Here is a 20897-nt window from a genome sequence, read left to right as displayed (position 1 = left end):
GGGAGAACACTAGGGAAGAAACATGGAGGGGTGCAAGCAGATGAGACAGGGAGAAACAAGACAATAGTGGACAATTGAACAAAATGACAAAAGCTCAGACAATAGTAGAACAGTTTGCTAGATGAACTCTTTGCTATGAAGGCAAATCCAAAGACAGCACTACTTTCACAATGTAGTTTAACACTGGAGACAAGACACCTAGATCTGAGAGTCCAGTATAGTGTGACAATGGCCTAGGTTTCACAATGGAATTTAAATACTTTCACAATGCACTTTATACCAAGAGAATAACCATAGATTCAATATTTGCTAGAAGTAATTGCTTTGAGAAAATGTAATCTGTCCCTGAGCTGCTAGGGCCTCTGTGCCAAGTAGCTTGGCTTGGGATATCACCCTTGATATCACCATCAATTTTGGAAAGTGTCCATGAGTACATATATATAACTATCGCATTTAACATTAATAGTAGAATACATGCATCATTGTCATTGTCTAGAGGAAGAATGGAGGAGCCATGTGGGGCGCTGCATCTGGGTATGGGGTACCTTGAGAGTAAAACCGATTTCAGGTTTGAGGTCTATTTTGATATTATCTGGCCCCGTTTGCGTGGACCCAATACCTGGAATTCAGACTGGGCATGCTTAAGGTTGCTTCCTTTACTAAGCTCTGGGATCAGACGGATAGTGGCTTATGTTAGAGGAATCTGTGTTAGACTTTCTGCTGATCTGTGATGAATTGGGGGCCCTTACAAGAGCTTATTAAAAACCCATATTTAATCTCTGGGCCATTTGCAGCACCTTGGATGCTTTGACATTTTGCAAGTCTACTGACAACCTAGACGTGGCATACCGGGTGGCCAAATATATCCACCTAGCATAGGTGAGACAAAATCGGCAATTAAAAGCAGTACAATCCATGTTTAACTTTTTTATTAGTATGCCATGCAACAGGATGAGTATGATGTCATGCTGGTTTTGTAGTTTTAAGCTTTTGTATAATTATGTTTTAATATGCCAGAGAGACTATTTATTCATTTTTGTCTTAGCCTGTAAGACTTGGTATTCATGGACTATTTTAGGTTAATATATATGTGGGTGTTGCATTATTGTGCATTAATGTGTTGCTGAACGTTGTACCCAAAGATCTATATCGAATAAAGGGTATTGAACTGATTATTAGGCGGATACACTAATAATTCATATGGGGCATCATGTGGTGGAAAGGTTTCATTCTAATTGGAATATAGTACTAGTGTCATACACTTGCGCCATTAAGGATCATTCTAATTCTTCAGTAAAATTACAGAACCCCCCAACCCCCAGTGTGTTAATTGATTATCTTTCTTGACCCTATTATTGACTTTCTTGAATCCCAAACTATTTGTTGTTGTATCCTGTATGTTACCATAATCAGTTTTTGTTGCAATTATAAGAATGTGCATTGTTTATCCTTTGTACAAAGCCCTGGTCCTTAGAGAAGTCTCCATATGATATAGTATTTGGATAAAAGATAGAGAAACAGATTTAATCTTAGTGTGAGGATTAGAGATGTGAAGTGAATGGCAAGTTTGATCTTAAAATATAAGATAGTAGGTTATCTGAATTTCACCCACCCCATCCCTCCCCCCTCATGAACAGGAGGTAACTTGCCGGCTCCCGGAAATTGAAGCCCATTTACTCCATGTCTATAACTGGTAACCCCTCGGCCCACCCGGACCAACCATTTAACAATCAATTAACTCAAAACTGTAAACAAGAGCCTTCCCCTTCCACCCCTCCCTCCCACCTAAGCGAAGTTCCATCTCTATGAATTCTCTGTGTATTACGGGACTGCTTTATTATATGTCACTGGAGCATTTTATATAAGTATTCAAGCTCTGGTATTTCGGCTCCCCCTAAAATACTCCATTTCCTATAGATCTACTCACACATCAGCAGGGATTGTATGGACCTCCACTTCTGCCTCCCCACTATATAAGAGCACATTCCATTCCTCTCTAAATGACTCAAGCTTATCATTAACAACTGCTGTCAGTTTACCCATCACCATCATGGTGTGCACTTTTTGTTTCCAAACCTCCTTTGATGGGAGGTTTTCATCTTTCCACCCCTGGGCAATGGCCAGCCATCCTGCTCAAAGCATTGCTTCCCCTATTCTGGGGAGCCTATGCTCATTCCTCTCCTTTGCTGGGACCCCCAAGAGCATCTGCAGCGGGTCTAAGCCTAAATGAATCCCCGTAATGTCTTTCATCCAACTCAGCACTTCATTTCAGAACACCTTAACCTTGGGACATCGCCACCACATGTGAGAAAGTGATCCCACCTGGCCATACCTCCTGGGACAGAGAGGGGAGGATCCAGCAAACATTCTAGATAACCTCAATGGATCTCTATGCCATCCCACCAACATTTTATAATTGTGCTCCATCGTAGAGGTAAACAGATTGTCATAAAGGGTAACTTTATACATTTTCGCCCAGTCTTCCTCTGATACATCTTCCCCCACTAGGTCAAGCCAGTTTATGTGGAACATTTTTCTCCCTGATAGAGATGACAGATTCATAGCTTTATACAGTTTAGATAAAATGCCTTTTCTTGTGCATGATAGGTCCAGGGCCTTCTCAAAGATGGTAAGCTCACTTGCTGGCAGACCTCTCCATTTCGGGTCAGACAGTGTTCTCTTAACAGGAATATATTCGAAAACAGAGATGGTGTCCCTCCCAAGTACCTCTTGAACCGATTCCATACCCAGAAATGCACCTTCCTTAAATAGTTGACCCGCCCTTTCAAGGCCCAGGTCCGACCGTCTCTATGAGTATCGCAATCCCAGATTCGCCAAATTGAATGGAGGGCCTCACACCGAGGACAAGGACGAGGCCAAGATGAAAATGTGCAGTTGATCACACTATCTTGCCAAACCGACCAGAGACCCCCAATGTGGGATGAGATCGCAATCACTCTGGGACGGACCTGAGTGGAGCCCAGAGATAATCCCTGACCTTCAATGGGTGGGCCACCAGATCTTCAAGATACGCTCATTACGTTTTTGTGTCCTCCCTCACATGGTCCAACAATACTCGCAATGGAGCCGCTTTATGGCATAGTCAGAAATCAGGAAATCCAAACCCGCCTCTATATCTTGGGAGCATCAGCGTTGCCATTTTCACTCTCTGAGTCTTATTCTGCCAGATAAATGTGCAGATTTCTCCAATTAGGTCAAGAAAACATCTTTATGGGAGCTGTTTCGGGATAGAGGTAAATAAATATAAGAGGGGGTACATTAATTTTGACAGAAGTCATTTGTTCATACCACGTTAATATTAACAGGGTCCACCTTTTCAAATCTTCTTTGAGCTGTTCCAAAAAGGTCTCATAATTTGGTTTCACTATCCCTCCCAAATCTCTTGTAATTCGGATACCCAGGTATGGAATGTGTTTGTGGTGTATCCTCATGCCCAAGTATGTCTTCTGTGGGTCTAATGGGGGTCCCTGAATTGGCATGATGCACGATTTCTGCAGATTAATTTTAAGACCAGACAGGTGGTCATAGGACGAAATGTGTTCCATTAGTGCCAGGAGTGACTGGTGTACATTAGTGAGATAACTCAGTATATCTCTGCAAAGAGTGATAAATTACATTCAATCTCCCCACTAGCTATCCATTTAATATGTTGGTTTTTTGCGTATTGCAACCACCAAGGGTTCTATGGTGAGGGCATTTAGCAGTGTGGAGAGAGGGAAACCTTGTCTCGTATCCCTTGTTAGTCTAAATACCTCTGAGAGACACCCATTTACTTACACTCTTGCCCTGGGGCTGCGATAAAGCACCAGAATCAATTTCTGGAAATTCAAGCCAAACCCCATCTTCCCCAGGACTTTCATCATAAAGGGCCACTCCACTCTGTCAAAGGCTTTCTCTGAGTCTAGTGATACCAAGCAGGCATCTTGGTCCCCCATTTGAGCACAACGGATCAAATCCATAGTTTTCTGAATGTTGTCTGACCCCTGTGTCCCCCGGATAAAGCCCACCTGGCCCCATGGACCAATGTTGGCAGTCCTGTCTCCAGCCTGGTTCCCAGGATCTTTGCAACGATTTTCACGTCATTGTTCAGAAGGGAAATGGGTCTCTAGGAGGAGCACTTCATGGGGTCTTTTCGCTCCTTATGGATCACTATTATTTTTGCCATTAGCCTCATGTCGGGTAGGGCCTCACCCTCTAGGCATGCATTGAAGATTCTCACTGGGTAAGGGGCAAGTAATGATCTAAACAGTTTATAAACCTTTATTGAGAACCTGTCATCCCCTTGACCCTTGCAGTCTTTATCCACTTAATTGCCTGTTGAACCTCCTCCACTGTAATAGGGCGGTCAAGGTCCTCTGCCATATTGTGCATCAGACTGGGAGGGGGAGCCTTTCCAGGAAATCATAAGGTCAAACATTCAAACATCCTTCATGAAGACATAAAGGCCGGTTTGTGGTCATTGCATCGAATCCCTTGCATCGAGGTGCCTTTGCATCAAAGTTTTTCCACCCCCCAAAAAACCCTGTTTTTTTACCCTTAAAAATGCACCTAAACAAAAATTAACCCTTTACCCCAGAAAACATGCATTCAATGTACATCTTTTAGATGTAAAAAATTAGATGCAAATGCATTCGATTGTATGGCTTTTGATGCAATGACCAGATACCATAAAGGCCATTTGGATCGGTCAAGACCTTTTCCGCCAGGAACCCAAGGCGGGCTGAGACCAGTACCGCTATACCCATTCTCTACTTAACATTTGGGGCCAGAAATACCTCTCCCACTTCCCTGACCCATACGTGGGGTCCCCTTCCCCTCTCCCAGTGTGTCGCCTGTAAAAATAGCCAGTCCAATCTTGCTCTCTTAAACTCCCTAAGAACCATCAACCTTTTACGTGGTGAGTTAAGGTCTCAGACATTGAGTGAGCCGATTATCATCTCACCCATTGTCATCATTTACCCATTGCCAGAATGCTGCACATCTCCTCCCGCTCCTGAGACAACCCTCTTGTAAGACAACTTTCGCATGGGCCCGCTGTACATGCCAACAAGTCAGAGACTTCTTTTTGTGGAACCAACCAAAACTCTTGAACATTAACTTCCCCGCCCACCTCCTCCACCGGCATCCAATCCCACTCACATACATCACCTGAGACAGGATCAAGTCACCAGTGGTCCTCCCGATCTTAGGACCAACACTGCAAAGCACAATACCCTGAGCCCCCCTCCCCATGTTAAAATATTCATGCCACCCTCCCACCACCCTCATGGTTTATTCCGCTCCTAGAAGCTCTCCAGAATGGAGCAAAGAAACGTCTGAACATAAGCACCTATCTTGACTCAAAGTTACGCCTTTCAGTGGAAGCAGTGTTGTAGAGAACTCAGAGCATTGCAGTCACCTGCTCCGTTTTCCACCTGGAGGGGTGTTAAGCTTCTTTAATTTTCGTGACTTGGGGATCTTTTGCCTGTCCATCCATAGATCCTGGCCCATAGCTCATTCTCTTGCATCTCCTGGATTTTGGAGTCCCTTATTTACGAGGAAACTCTTTGAATGTCATCCTCAGTGACTAGCTTGTAAGGGTATCCTTTGTGTTCAAACAAAATCGTAAAAGGGAAGCCCCAGCGGTATCTCACGCCCTTGTCATTCAGCCATTTTGTGTGCGGCCCACATTGCCTCCTCCTGGCCAGCGTGAAGGCAGATAGGTCCTGATATATAATTATTTTAGTGGAGCCGTAGTCGATAGGGCCGCCCACCTGGCTCTGTCCGATATCTAAATTTTTTCATAGTAATGAAATCTCACCAGAATTATCCTTGGGCCTCTGGCGCCACCCCCAGCTTGGTACACCCTATCGATTTAGGCTCATCAAGGACATTCAAAACTGAACAGAAGCCTCAAGACCTTCATAATAGTATGTCATTCTCGGATTCTCCCTCCTTCTCAGGAAAGCCAAAGAAACAGAGGTCTGTTCTCAAAATCATCCATTTTCAATCAAACCTCCATCTCTTTCCTCTCCAGCTCCAAAATCCGCATTTCTATTTGCATCCTCATAATGTCCAAAGATGTCTGGTTGCATTGAAGGCCTAGGACCCTCTCATCTAAGGTGTCAATCCTCTGGTCCATTTTGTCCAGCCATTGCCCCATCACTGAACGCATGCCCCTGATTTCCTCCATGAGTGCACCTATGTCCTTCTTAGTGGAAACTAGATCCTCTGCCATAGTTGCTGGCCCTGAAGACACAATGGTGTAAAAGGCCTGATAGGGGCCCGGAACTGAAATTTCTGTAGAAAGGTTCTCCAGGTCTCCAATGTACAAACACTAAACGTCTCTCCATCTGCCCAAAGGAAAGTTAGGAAAACCCTCCCCCCATGGTGAAAGGTAGGTACTTCTAATCCTTTGTTCGCCTTTGGGAAGGCCCTTGCCTTGGGCTTGCCAGATCAAACAGTCTTCACAGAGCTCCCCAGGCCCAGCTGGTGTTGTTCGCTGGACGACATGTTTCCACCCCTGAAATGATTGTTTTGCCGGAGCAGGAACTTGTTCTCCTTAGTCCACACTGTGGAGGTTGAGGGTTCCTGCACCCTTCTTAGTAGTTATCCCAAGAGGGCCGTGATAGAGAGGATAAAGCGTAGTGTCGATCCTTATTGGAGCCTCCTTTTCATCTGCAGGGTTCTCAAGTCGTTGTTATGGGCAATCACCTCAACCCCATGTGGGGGCAATGCGCAACTAGCCATGCACGACTACCCCAAGAACTAGGCCAGCCCTATTGGGACTTCCTTTAGTCACCACCTCCTGTTGCTATTGGCATGGGCTTGAAATTCAATTTGAGCGCCCCTCCTTTACCCCGAAGTCAGACCGCAGGCTGCCTCCCCCACAGGGTTTTGGTCAGGTGTTCCTCGGCGGGCCGCTGATTCCAGGGAGTGCCGGTGATCTCTCAAATGGATTATCACCTCATGGCTGAACATGCAGGCCCAGCTATGTCAAAGGGCCTGTGACAGCAGTCCCCCACTCTGCAGGCAGCAGGATTAAAAGCTGCCCACTCCTCTATCCGCCTACTTGGTGCGGTCGGGCTTCCAGCTGTGCCCGCACAGCCCCTGGAGCTTTGGCGTAGGCCCACTGAATTCCAGGCCAAGCTCTCTCCTGGCATATGGATCCCAGCACTGTTGCAGCAATGGCCCTCCTCACCTGCTGGCAGCTGACACGCTGGGCCCGCGCACCAAGATCCGACACCTTGCCGATAATGGGCTACTGCTCCACTCGCCGCCCCGATCCTGCAGGCCCTTGATGCATGGGCTCTGTCACCGCCGGTGCCTCGCGTTATATGGCCCCTCATCCGCTGCAGGCCAGAAACGGATGTTCCCCACCGCCGGGGATCACAACACGGCTAACTCCGCCGTTCCTCAGGTCTTTTTTAAAGCCTGCTCAACTGTCAAAATCCTTTCTTCCAGTTTGCTGGAAACCTCTTTCCTCTAAATATCAAGTGAATATAAACAACCCTTTAAGAAGCTATCTAAATTGCACTTTCTTGGCTTTTTACATGCAAATGAATGTGGCCAAGGCTAGCTTTCCTTTTGCCAATAATGGTAAAAAATGCAAAGAACAAAAACAGCCATCGAAAAATGCAATAACAACTATCAACTTTTACACTACCATCAATTGAACATCCCAGGTTACAAAAAGGCACAACATGCACACCTTATACGGATTCATGAGCAAATTCAAAAATAACATTTAATTATGCTTCAATACATTACACTATATACACATACAGAATTCCCAATGCAATAACTTAAAGACAGTACTAACAAGGCAACATTAACATACACAAATACACAGTCAGAGAAAAAAGCATGTAAATTAGAAAAACTTTCAGCGAGCCTATCAGGGACAATGAACCGGAGTTAGTCCCCTCCTCCCTATAATCTTGCTGTAAACCAATAGAATAGTAGCAGTGTCAAATTAGAGCTTTTCAAAATCAGCGGCTTATAGGCAGAAAGCCCACAGAAACCACTGTTAATTACCCTGCCAAAGCTCTGTTGACAGATAGAACTGTTCCACTTCAGATTCCTCCTAAAGAGGCGTGGTCACTGCACAAAAGTTAAAATGGAGTCAATAGTTAACAGAATGTAACCCGCATCTGCGGCCTGTGATCGCCAGACCACTACCTGCTGCCCATAGCCTACTACCTGATTGCCAGACTGTGCTTTGGCTGTGCTTCGCTGCGACTGGGGTTCTTGAAACTGTGTAAGCGGTCAGTGGAAAAGCTCCCCTCCATTTCTTGATTCTATCAGCCCGACCTACAGGAGAGCCACTAGCCTCTCCCTCCAAGCTTAGCTGCACGTTGGCAGCGCTATAGGAAATAGTGATGTACGATATATACAGATGCAATCCATTTCCTTGAAAATCATAACAGTGATTCCACACTTTCCCAATTCATGATACTTAAAAGAATAGCTAATAATGTGAGCAATGGTAATCAGGAACTTTGAGACAAGTAGAACCAAAATGGATTGTAAGACTCAATACAATACTTTTGGACATAATATTACAGAGGAATACCACAATGTTCTTGATAAATGAAAACATTGTGTCTTTTACTAGCACACTGGGAGAGTGGCTAACTAATTAGGTGTCTCGGAATACTGGTGGAATCTATCAGTGGCCACATGTGTTCTCTCAGCCAAGCCACCTGAACACTTCCCGCAGCTGGCACCATTTTCTTCTGCCCTGGCGATCCCCACCACTTTCTCTCCCCTTCTGTCCTTGTGACTCGCCACTCCCCCACTCCTGTGATCGACTTGCGACTCCTCCTTCCCCCATTCACCTGACAGCACACTCAAACAGGTTTTTTCACACACTGACCCACTCCGATCATGTCATGGCTACTATGGAAATAGTAAAGTGACTTACTCCCTTTAGTATTTTCATGGCGGCCACTTTGTTTTGTGGTTTTTTTTGTAGTATATTTGGTGTGGCCTGCAGTGCTAATAGTAATAACCCTTGTGTTTGGGGTAAAACATGGCTGTTAATTGCCCTGAGCCCTGTTAGAGGCCCTCCCCTTCTCAGGCCTATTTAGGTTCAGACTCGCCAGACATTACCAGTCCCGTCCGCCCCCAAAAGTGGGTGTTGTCGTCGCTGTATTAATGAATGCGTGTCATTCAATTGCTTTTTCCAATAAGGAAAATAAGTGTTATACAGTGTAGGATACAGGTTTTTATTTATTTATTTATTTATTTATTTATTTATTGTATATGGTTTACATATGAAACCTTTACATTTAGATTTAATAACATTGTCCTTAAAATTCATCACAAAACATTATACAAAATTAGTGCAAGGCAGGAAAATTCAATATCTCATATTACAAAGAAGTATCACTTCAAATTTCACACATCAAAATCTATCAGCATAACCCACAGTCTACAATAACAACATCAAATTTCAAATAAGAAGGAATTAAAATGACCCTTGATTAAAGGAATCCCTAATATATTCAGCGGTGCAAAAAGATCCAATGATTTAATAAAACCTGCAACTTCTAAACCCTCCACAACATTAGAAATAGAGACACATTTAAGCCAGATATAGTCATCTGCCCCAGAAGTCCAAGAGTAGCAAATTTCTCCAGGTATAAATCCCTTGATGTTTTCAAATCAACACACTCTAAAAACAAATGGTGAGCAGTTTCTATGACCCCTGGCCTATGGCAGAATCTGCAAAGAGTGATAATGTCTTCAATCAAGTTCCTTCTCTTCAGGACCTTTTTAGTTGGGAGAATATTCCATGTAAGTTTCAGAAGAAGGGAACCATAATAACGATTTGGAAATTGTGTCATAATGAACAATAATGTTCCTCATTTCCTATGATCTAGTTTTATGTCAATAGGAGATGGTTAAGAATGTAGTTTATCGATTGTATTTTTACCAATCTTGAGTATAGAGAAGTTTTTTGACCTTGTCTGGATTGGTCATTAATGTTACCCTGTCCGTGGACAGATTATCACAGAGGTTTCTAAACGTAGTGAGATATATATTCCTAACTGAGCATTCCTGGAAAAAAGAATTTTCCCCAGGTCAGCATAGAGGGAATCATCTTTTGGACAGAGGAAAGAACAAAATAGGACCAAAACCCGCCAAAGGGATATTGCTCTTAATGACTCAAAGCCCAGTTTAAACCTAATGGCCACGACCGGAATGTTATTGGGCAATTTCAGCACCTTTCTCCAGATAATTCCCTCTATAATATCCCAGAAAGTATGGATATCCATTAAGTGAAGCTCCATGCCATATATCAGCTTTGGCACAACTTTCCCGTCAAAGAAGTACACAGCTGGCTTTAGGGAGAATCTTCCGTATTTTTTATCCAGGATAATGGTCTGAGATATAAGTAGGATAGCCTTATGTCTAACAGACCGTCTAAGTTCAGAGACTGATGGTTGAGCCAAAACCGGAAATCCCAGATACACCATTTTTGGGCCCTTACAATGGATTCCCCTCCAATTTTCCAGTCCAATTTTTCCCCATTTTCCCCTTGGAAAATACCATTATACGTGTTTTACTTGGGCTAATTTTCAACCCATTAATTTCTGCATATTGTTCAAATTTATGAATCAAACGTCGTAGTCCGACTTTGGTATGATCAAATAGGTGGAGATCATCGGCATAGGCCAACCACGAAAGCCTTATATCACCCAGTTTGGCACTCACCAACCCCGCATCCCTGAGACATTCGCCAACATCTGCCAGATAGAGGATAAAGAGACAGGGGGCCAGGGAGCATCCCTGTCTCACACCTATCCGAGTTCTTATTCTTCTGGACAGATTCCCCTCCATGTTCAGACGTACATATATCCCAGAATTCTCATACATGGCCATTATGAGTTTTAATAAGGCTTCTGGGATACCCAACTTGGAGGGTTTCGCCCAGAGTCGGGATCTAATAATCAAGTCAAAGGTGTTTGCCAGATCGATAAAGGCCGCATAAAGAGAACCCCCATATTTATTCCATGCTGAATCTTGAAGAGCGGTTAAGATAAAACCATTTAGATTAGTGGAGTGTCCAGCCCTGAACCATCTGATATTTGACTAGTATATGGTTCTTCGTTATCCATTCATTCACATGTAATAGCAGCAAGGAAGCAAATAACTTGCAATCTGCATCAATCAATGCGATCGGTCTATAATTTTTAGCGATATTCCGCTGACCTCTCTTAGAAATAGGGATTATATGTGCAGTCTGCCAACTAGTAGGAATAGTACCACTCCTCACTATATTTGAAAAAGCATAGAGACTATATGGGCCCACATTTCTGGTGACGCTTTCAAAGTATTATTTGTCAGTCCATTAGGACCCAGAGCCCTTGAATTCTTAGCTTTAATGATTAGGTTAAGAACCTCCCCTATTCAATAACCGGGTCCCATAAAGTAGTATTTAAGCCCTCCCCTATAGCTCTTTCTTGATGTCCCTCTGTCCCTTGTCCAAATAGCTCAGAGAAGAATTCAACCCATTGTACCTCTGATACACTATTCAATTGGTCGATTACTGAAAAAGAATCATGGGGAGTAGCAAGAGCCCAAAACGCCCTGAGATCTCTTTTCACCAGGACCAGTAGCATTAACACAGCATCTTTTCAGAGCATACTGCTTTTTTTCAGCAATACAGACATTTTTATATTTCTGTCAGATGGATCTAATCCTAGCATTTTTATCTGATTGATCAGTATTTAAGTTACGTGTTACTGTAAGCAACTTCAATGTATGGGATTTTTCCTTAGCCATTTCTTCATCAAACATATGAAGGTGCTTTCTTTTAAGGGGACCCTTTCTTAAATGGTCAAAGGCCCTAGCATGTAGATTTTTCAAAAAATGATCATAGTGTGATGCATTAAACACCTCTTGTTTCCATAGAAGAGCGGTATTAGTGAGGGTGGAGATCAGTTAGCCATTAAGGAGTTTGGTATTTTCTGGAGACCAACGGACATCTCTACCCGTCACCTACAGTTCTCAAATTGCAGGGACCCCCTATAAGCACGTTTTTTAGACGGTATAGAAAAATGGACAGACAAGGTCCCATGATCACTCCAATTATTGAAGTTCACCTGAACTTCAGAGGACAGTGGGACCAATGATTGATCTACACAAAAATAATCTATGGTTGACATAGATAGGCCCCTCCGCCAAGTTGGTAGAGACGGGGTGGCCACCTCAGAGATTCCATTAAGACTAACAAGTCCCACGAATTCCAAGGAACGATTCCAAAGTCTACCCCAAAGATATTTCTGGGCCCTACATGAGGGATCCCCCTATCCTCACCCAAATCCCCATAGTCATCTTCAGATGTAATAGAACAGTCTGAGTTCAGATCTCCAGCAAGGATCACTTTCCCACTTATATTTACAGTTCTACAGGCCAAAATTACTTTGATAATCCTTTCAAGAAAGGATTCTAAAGGTGCCAAACCTTGGTGCCAATAAATATTAATCAATAAAATGTCCCCCAAACCACCTTTTGAGGAAACCTCAACCGCCAAAATTCCTAGGGGCATATCGGGGATCACCCTTGTCAGAAGTCCTAGAGTGGACCTTAGGCCAATGAGTAGACCCCCAGAAGCTCTACCACCCAATTTAGGTTTGGCGGATTGAGAACAAATTTAAAAACCATCAATAAAAGGGTTCAAAAGCAATCAAGTTTCCTGAAGAAAGAAGCATTCAGTCAGTTTTAGCATAGACACTGTATATATATTTGTGAGTAGGTGTAGATTCCCCCTGGAATTCCAGGAAAAACACCTTAAAGTAGTAGTATGAGATAAGTCCATCGGAGGAACCAATCTTCCCATACATTGATCAGTTCCACAGAGCCGCAGTGACTTGAGCCCAGTCCCGTGCATTTCCATAAATCCTTCTGGAGAATGCCTCTGTTGGGGTTGAAGAAATCTTTCTGAATGGTAAACCATTCTCAAATTGCCCCTATAATCTCATCAGTTCCGTTAACTTTCATGGAAGTTTGGATAGGTTTCACAGACTTAATTTCAAAACCCAATTCTCTCAAACCACCAATTTCTGCCAGTACCAAATCTAGAACCACTCTAGATTTAAGGACAATATTACTCAAGTCAGCCCGGCCCTTAATTGGGAAATAGATCCTTTCTAAATCATAACTAGATACCAGGGACAATGCCGGAATTTGGCCAAACATTTTAAGAATATCCCTCGATTCAAGCATATGGGCATATCAGCATCCCAAAGACTGGTAAGCTGTAAAGTGTCAAGGGGATCTCTATTTCCCAAAGTATGAATAGGGCTATCAGAGGTATCCTCAACTAATTGGATTGAGGAGTCATCTTGGGTTTCAGGGCCCTTAGCACCTCTTAGGATTGTCCCCCATATGTGTGTAGTGTGGGCCCAAAATGTGTCTATCCAGGATAGCAAAAAGTCCCAAGTTAGTAGACCCTACGTGAGTGGGGTCCAAAAGCTTTGGGACATATAGTTCACCCAATGTCTTAGGGCCAGTCAACTGATCCTCCTAGGAGGCTGGGGGATAGTCTAATGAACCCTTGAGACATATCTCGCCTGACCAGCTCTTTGGAGATTTCGAGTATCATCATTAATTACCTTATTAACACCTAAAACATTAAGGGGACCTTCCACTGGAATAGAATTCAGCCTATATAGGTCTTGTAAAAGTTGATTAGCCAAAGCAATATTGAAAAGGGTTGAAATATTGCTACTGAATGTCCAATGCAATAGGATTGGTTGGCAGGATCACATATTGGACATTATCTACCAACTTTTCCTTTTGGGCATTATTTGACCGAAGCCCTCCCTCTTCACTATCAATCACCTCTATTTTATCAATAAGGTTTTCAGATAGAGGATGGCCTGAGTGTTCAATAGCAGGGGCAGATACAAGACGGCCATTATTATCCCCAAGTCAGAGGTTTTTAAAGGTGGGTCAGTCTGTACACCTATGGCAGCTTTCAGATGGATAGATTTTTTTCCCTTAGCCATAGTCCCAATAGTGGGGGTCGGCTGCAGTCCTACCTGAATACCCAAACAGGCAGTAGAATTAGCTGGATCAGAAGCAACAGGAACCTCCATCAAATCAGAGACCACTCTCGCCTTTGGTTGCACGATCTTCTCTTTGGGGAAGGATAACTATGATAGAACCAGATTTTTAAAGAAGTTATTCGTTATTGAATTTATTCTCTTAGAATTTTTCTGGTTTTTTGTTTTTTAAATATGTTGTAGATTTCTTTTCCGCACAATAATGTTTCTTTTATCTAGAAGATCATCTTGAGTTAGATCTATAATTACAGAATCCTTCGCTACGTTTAAGATAACTTTTTCCCCAGAGGTAGTTACAGGGTCATCTCCCCTGCCCAACAGAGGTTCTTTAAATATTGTAGATTTGACTGTACATTTAAGTGCAAATGGGCAGGAAGTGACTAAATGCGTCATATCTATGTCGGAATTAGGGACCATTTTTTCTGAAGATCCCGGGACCAGCAGATCAATTCGACCTTCCTGCTCTGCATGTGACACCAAAGGTATAGAGGGAGGAGGTAATACTGGCTTGGATATAGTAGGGTAATCCTCCCTATTACTCCTCACCAGTAGTTCAAATCTATCCAGACCCTTTAGCCTGACATAGATTTCTGAAAGTAGTTGAGAATGGGATCTTACTTCAGCCCAGATGTTGTCATATAAACTGACAAAGGAACTCAACACCATATTTAACGTGGAGACTGTAGGCTGAGAAAGTTTAATCCTTTTGTCAGCTTCCCTAAGAGTATGGTGCACGATTGGATCACTAGAATTTTCTTTTATAGGTTCCAGCAGAAGGCCCCTTTCTTTTAACCAGTTTTGCTTCTCTGTATATTCATCAATAAACTCTGTAAATTCAGAGGGAGAGCCAATATAGGGGGTGCCACATGTCTGTTGAGTGACACTGTTAATATCTGAATATCTAGGTTTGAAATTGCTCTCTGCAATTGCCTTATCGGCACACTCAATAATACTGATATCGTCGATATCATTGTGTGAATCTTCTTCGGTATCTAATTTTTTACCACTCCACCAAATGCGAGTGGTCTAAGGTGGCAACTGATAGGGCAGAGGAAGCTGGCTTAATAAGGGCACTAGTGGCAGTTCTTTTTGCCAAAGTAATTGGATATCGTTTTACCAGGAATTGTATCCTCCAGTCTACCCTTAGAGAGTTTATTTTTGGGGGCACTAAGCGGGGGCTTCATCATAGGTGTTTTAAACAGAGGGGCTCCTTGTAATGAGCTATCCAAATTCCCCTTTTTAATAGAGGATAGATTCATATGCATTTCAAGCTTTAGATTCTTTGAATTATTGAAAGTAGAGTCCTCGATTAGCGACTCAATAGGGGAAACAGTATTATTATCATCACAACTGATGTTAGTAGGAGCATATGACACATCGATTTTAACCTCAAAGGCTTTTGTAGAATTAGATCCATAGACTTCTGTCAATAAAGTAGACAGAGTAATTTTTGATGGAGGGCAGTTTGGTGAAATTTGTGTAATTATCTCCTCTTCTTTCTCTGCTTCCCTATAAAGGGAAACGTCCCTCATCATGCTGCCACCTTCACCCAAGTTATGGGCTAAGGTGGCTGCTAGTCGATCCTCCTGGGCATCAATGGAGGAATGATCTTTACCTTTGTGTATGCAACTATTAGCACACATCCCCAAGGGAGTAATTCCCAAAGTATTAAAAACCTCCATCCTATCTTGTGAATGTATTTGAACTTGCACCGTAGTAGTTGGAATAACAGGGTTAGTTGAACATGAACTTGAATCCCTAGTCGTTTGATCCATCTGGGCCTCATCATTACCAATTAAATCAATGTTGGGCAGGCAGGCCAAAGTACCTTCTTTAGTATCAGGTATATTAAACTCCTCTGTAAATTTAAGAGGATCGGCAGAAGCCTCCACGGCTGCCTGACTCCTAAGGCCTTAACGAGCCATAGATATATAACCCGATATATAAAAAATATTTATATCTAAGGAAATAGATCTTTGAAAGAGGAGGAAGGCCAGAGAGTAATAAGAGGAAACGCAGAATGGTCCCCACACTGAACTCGGAGAAAAAGAGAACACTTACAGGTAAAGATCCCCAAACTCACACGGGCTAAAGAGGAGAGGATAGAGAGTATAGGTGTACAATGAATTAAATATCACTACACTCAAATAGTAAAATAGGTTATGCTGGCCAATACTGATAAGAAAAATTTCAGATAAAAAGTGTTAATAAAATATGAATTCCCACAATAGCACTGAAAGATAAATGACATAAAAACAGATATGAAATTAGACTAAAACAATATATTACAATACACCAAAACTGGTCAGGGGAGATGACAGTCGGCAGCCCCTAAAAACCAAAGGTCCACGGGGGAGAGAGAATCTTGCAGCCCACAAAATTGAGATATATTGCAGTTAAAAGCCAACAGCAAAATTTAAATTAGAAAACCAAACATCAGGGAAAATGATGGTCACTTTTAAACAAGAACTTAAAATGCAACCCAAGTCCGTCACTCCAGCCGCACGCTGTTACCAATTTGAAAAAAAAACAAGCAGACGAGGGCAAGGCGTGTTAGGCTGCACAATTCGTGATTGATAAGGAACTGTATGAATAAAGCAGGTCTCTTATAGAAGCACAGTAAATGGGGCCAGCCACAGCGTGGCGGGTGAGTCAGACTGCTAAATGTAAAAGTCAACAGTAAATGGCAGACAGATAGGAAGCAAAACGTTGTAATTTCCAAGCTGTTAACATAGGCAGCGGGATCAAAGGAGAAACCTCTGACAGTCTCCTGCTGCTTCCTGAGTGTGGAACATTATGAATACAGGGGAGTGTCTTTACCGTTCTATTGTTGCATTTAATCTGTGAATGGATTTCAAACGCTGGAACAGCAGATTAGCACAAAGGGGAAGGCCCCTGCTCCCTGCACCATGGAAGGCAAAACAGCAGCTCTAGCTCCTTCGTCACAGGGCTTTATTTATTTACTGTTTTCTATTTGTCTGGGATGGTTAGCTAAAGTGACAATAGATGGTTGCTGATGCTCATATGCATTTAAGCAATTAGAACAATTTATTTTAGGATGGGCAAAAATCTTCTTCGTCATAATGAATAACCTCTGACCTTCGATAGTTTATCATTATTTTACTAGGTGTTTTTTAAGTGCTTTTCTGCATGTGTACAACCACTTTAAGGATTTCACTGTAATTTTTGCATGTAGGTTGTTTGGTGTAGGTATGGTATTTAAGCATTAATGCCACAATCTGGAAGCGCTTGGATACTTTAACTGTCATTTTAACTGCTGTTGACAAAAATCACCACCAGATTGAACATGTCTCCTTTAAAAAAAAGCATGCGAAAGTGGCGAAATGTGCGTCAGCTGGGTGCAGGGGGCTCAGCTCCACATTGGACTTTTGCATTTTCATACTGTGGTTCCTTTCGTTGCAATTTCAGTCTGAGATGTAGGATTATGGAACCAGGAATATGTTTTTAATAGATGGGGATTTTCTCAGAAATCAGCTGGGGACCAAACAAGGGTGGAAGCTTGAGTTCCTGTCCTCCCCGGACAGCGATGTCTTTTTAACGCTCTCACGTGTCATGTTCATGAAATTCCTAGAAGCATAGGCGGCGCGGGAACATTTATCCGACTGAGGCAGCTCCGTGATAAGCAGCCATCGTTTCTCTGCGCTGGATGAGCGCCATGACACTGTGGTTTTCCAGCAAGTCTTGGCAGGCAGATCTACAGTATCTGACTGAAGAAGCGGTTCGCAGATCGGACATGGAGTGCGCTGTTCACTGTCTATCTGCATTGGGTTTACGTTTTTAATAAATTGGCATCACAGATGTGAAATCTCACAACGCACGAACATTGATGTAAGATGCCTAATATTTAAAGTGAGTGCTGTGAAGTAGCTTCTAAGTGTACGTTCAGGTTCATTTTATAATGCGAGAAACTTTGAACTGAGGAAAGAGATCATTTGGACTAAGTGTAACTTAGCATCAGCCCCTTCCTTTCTAGACTTTACATGATGTAAACTTTGAACTGGACGTTTCTGCGTCAATGTTGATATTCTCAATATGGATAGACTTAATATTTTTATAGGTTGACACTCATTTTTTAAAATGTTTTTCCCATTGAATTACTTGTGTGTTTTTTTCTTTTTACAATGTGACTTTGCATTTATATATGAACGAGTTCCAGGGAGTGTGTTTATAGAGTGGCTGCTGGTGAATTTTTAACTGTAGGGTTATAAATGTTGTCCAGTAACGAACAAGAGCTAGTGAGCTAGCGTCTCGGAGGATAGCTCAGCGGCAACGTGCTCGCCTTGGAAACAAAACGATATAGAACATCCGAGGTTCGATCCCCGCGTCCACGCTTAAAAAACTCTGGGTATTAAACGCATTATAAATAATCTATCATATCATGAGGGAGCCCAATCAAGCCAAGGTGTGTTCTGTTGGTAGAGCTTCCACCATGGGAATGTTTTTAAATAACGAAATAAAGCAATGCACTTGCACACCCTTTCTTAAAGATTGGGTGCAAACCCATACCGTTTACAATCAGTTATGCAGCCTAGTACATGAAGAAAAAAAATAAATGGCAGCTCACCAACACCACACTGGAGCATTCCCCAAAGCATTCATTTTCAGGAGGCTTGTGCCCACAATCCAAATTCCTTACTTGCCACTGTAAATCAAACTGCATGGTGCCTGTACTTCCAAGCACATGTTCTAATGCCTGTGCCCACAATATGTGCCAACATTACCATTGTAAACACTAATAATATATAACATTTTGCACAGTGCCAGTATCGGGCCACTGTAAGAAGAAATGTTTATGCTGTCTGTGCCAATGAATGCAGCATTGCCACTGTAAAAACACGTTTATGTCGGCTGTATCCAATAATGTTATGTTATTTAAGCAATACATCCTGAGCCAGGGGGCATTACCCGATCAGGTAATGCTCTGGGCATAAATTAGAAGTCCGGGTGAAGCGAGGGCTTTGATGTTAATACGTTTTATAGTATAGCGGATACACAATAAATAAAACATTGAAATAAAGTCAGAACCTTGAATCACCTTTGCATGCCTTTGCGTTGATGCAGTGAAATTTGGCAACGCCCTCAGTGTAGAGCTATACCTTCTGGGAGTGAAGAAACTCTAGCTAGTGCAGAACACAGTAGCTCAGAGGTTAGTCGCTTTGAGCAACCAACCCCAATTCCCTGTGACTTTCACCTGCTACCTCTAAGATTCAGAATCCAATATTAAATAGGAAGGACAAGAATTTGTCATAGTTTCGCAATGGCCCCTCTTTGAGGGGTTCAGAGTGCATTCAGGTTTTACATTGCCTTTCCCCTTCCCCTGGAGATCAGGAATGGCCAGAGGGTTTAGGGGACTGACCTCTCTCAGAGGTCTGCAATTCACAGGGCGCTGCAGCTGAAGGATCCATTATTTCAATTGGCTAGTTTCTTAATACCGTAACAGTTCATTATGCTCAACATGCCATTTAGGGGTCTGTTTGCATTTCCGTTCTTTTAGGATCTTGTAAAGGCACAGCATTCATTCTGGGGGCTGAGAGTTTTTAATCAACCACAAACTAAAGCTATGATGATAATGGTGATGTTAGTCTCTCTGATAAGTGTTCATAACAGAGTGCATCGATTCTCGACGTAGGGGTCCATAAAGCTCCCTTTCACAGAGGTATGTTTATGAGCATATGTCCAAATGTATAAGGACCTTCTCCATCCTTAGCTCTTGGTCCAGCTCATTCCATGACTTTGTGCCGGACACAGTCCTCCGGTTAGTTCTTAGAGCCAACCAGAGCCTCTTCTGACAACTTAGTGGTGTTTGTGCAACACAAATAGTGTGGATCCTTAAGCCATGTGTACATGTTGATGGAGGTTGCCTTTAACGTCCCTGTGAATAGTGGTCAGGCCTCTGACAAGGGCTTTAGTGTTTAAAGGTATGCAATAAAGGTCTTCTCGAAAGGGTGGGTGTGACCCTCTTCACCCACCTCCTGTTAGTGTTGCTGCTGCCATCTAAACCTTTTGTGTGGGTTCTTCTGCATGTGTACCCTGCTATAGGCTGAAAACTCCTTCCATTAACAAAGCTTCAGTAAATATCACCTGGGTGTCATTGTTCTTCGAGATCTTGTACAGACAAACTGATTCATTACTTGGAGTGGAAGTAGTTTGCTAATGAGGCGTCTTTCTCCTTGATTCTCATGTTTAGACGTGGGTAAACCATTTCTCTGTTTAGATTACTATTCTTTGGGCTTTCTGACAACTGTTTACCTTGCAACCTGTTATCGAAAAAAACATTTTAAAGTTAAAAAGTCTCATTGGGAGTAAGCCAATTATTGTCATTTGGCTTCTCTATAAGCTCCCATGATGATTTGCACAGCACTGTTCTCTTCAGCTAACACCATATATTTGGGCAAGGGAGGGCGCCTCTTTTCCAGTCGTTTGGTACTGTGGACAGCCAGCATTGATAACTCCAGCAGGAGACAAAGGCTCACTTACAACCAGAGCTTTGCATCTTCTAGCCTCATCTCCAGGTATTCTGGATTCGGGCAGCCATTTTTGTTTGGATCTTTTGGTCTAGGTACAGCTGCTGCTATTGGCCAATAAATATTGCCACTGGAATAAGACATTACATTTTATGCTGGCTTTGCCAATGTATGACACTATTACAAATATAAGCACACACCTATGCCTACCATGCCCAATAATTCTATTATTACCACTTTAAGAACACAATGAGCATCATTCAAACCCTGCCGGTCCAGAAACAAGGGTGCCATTAGCTTACCGGCACCGTTGTTTCCAGACCGGCATATTACA

Source organism: Ambystoma mexicanum, chromosome 13 (genome assembly GCF_040938575.1).
Source record: "Ambystoma mexicanum isolate Mex_15411 chromosome 13, UKY_AmexF1_1, whole genome shotgun sequence".
NCBI classification, from domain to species: Eukaryota; Metazoa; Chordata; class Amphibia; order Caudata; family Ambystomatidae; genus Ambystoma; species Ambystoma mexicanum.
The sequence above is the reverse complement of the archived record's forward strand: the minus strand, read 5'-3'. Positions refer to the sequence as shown.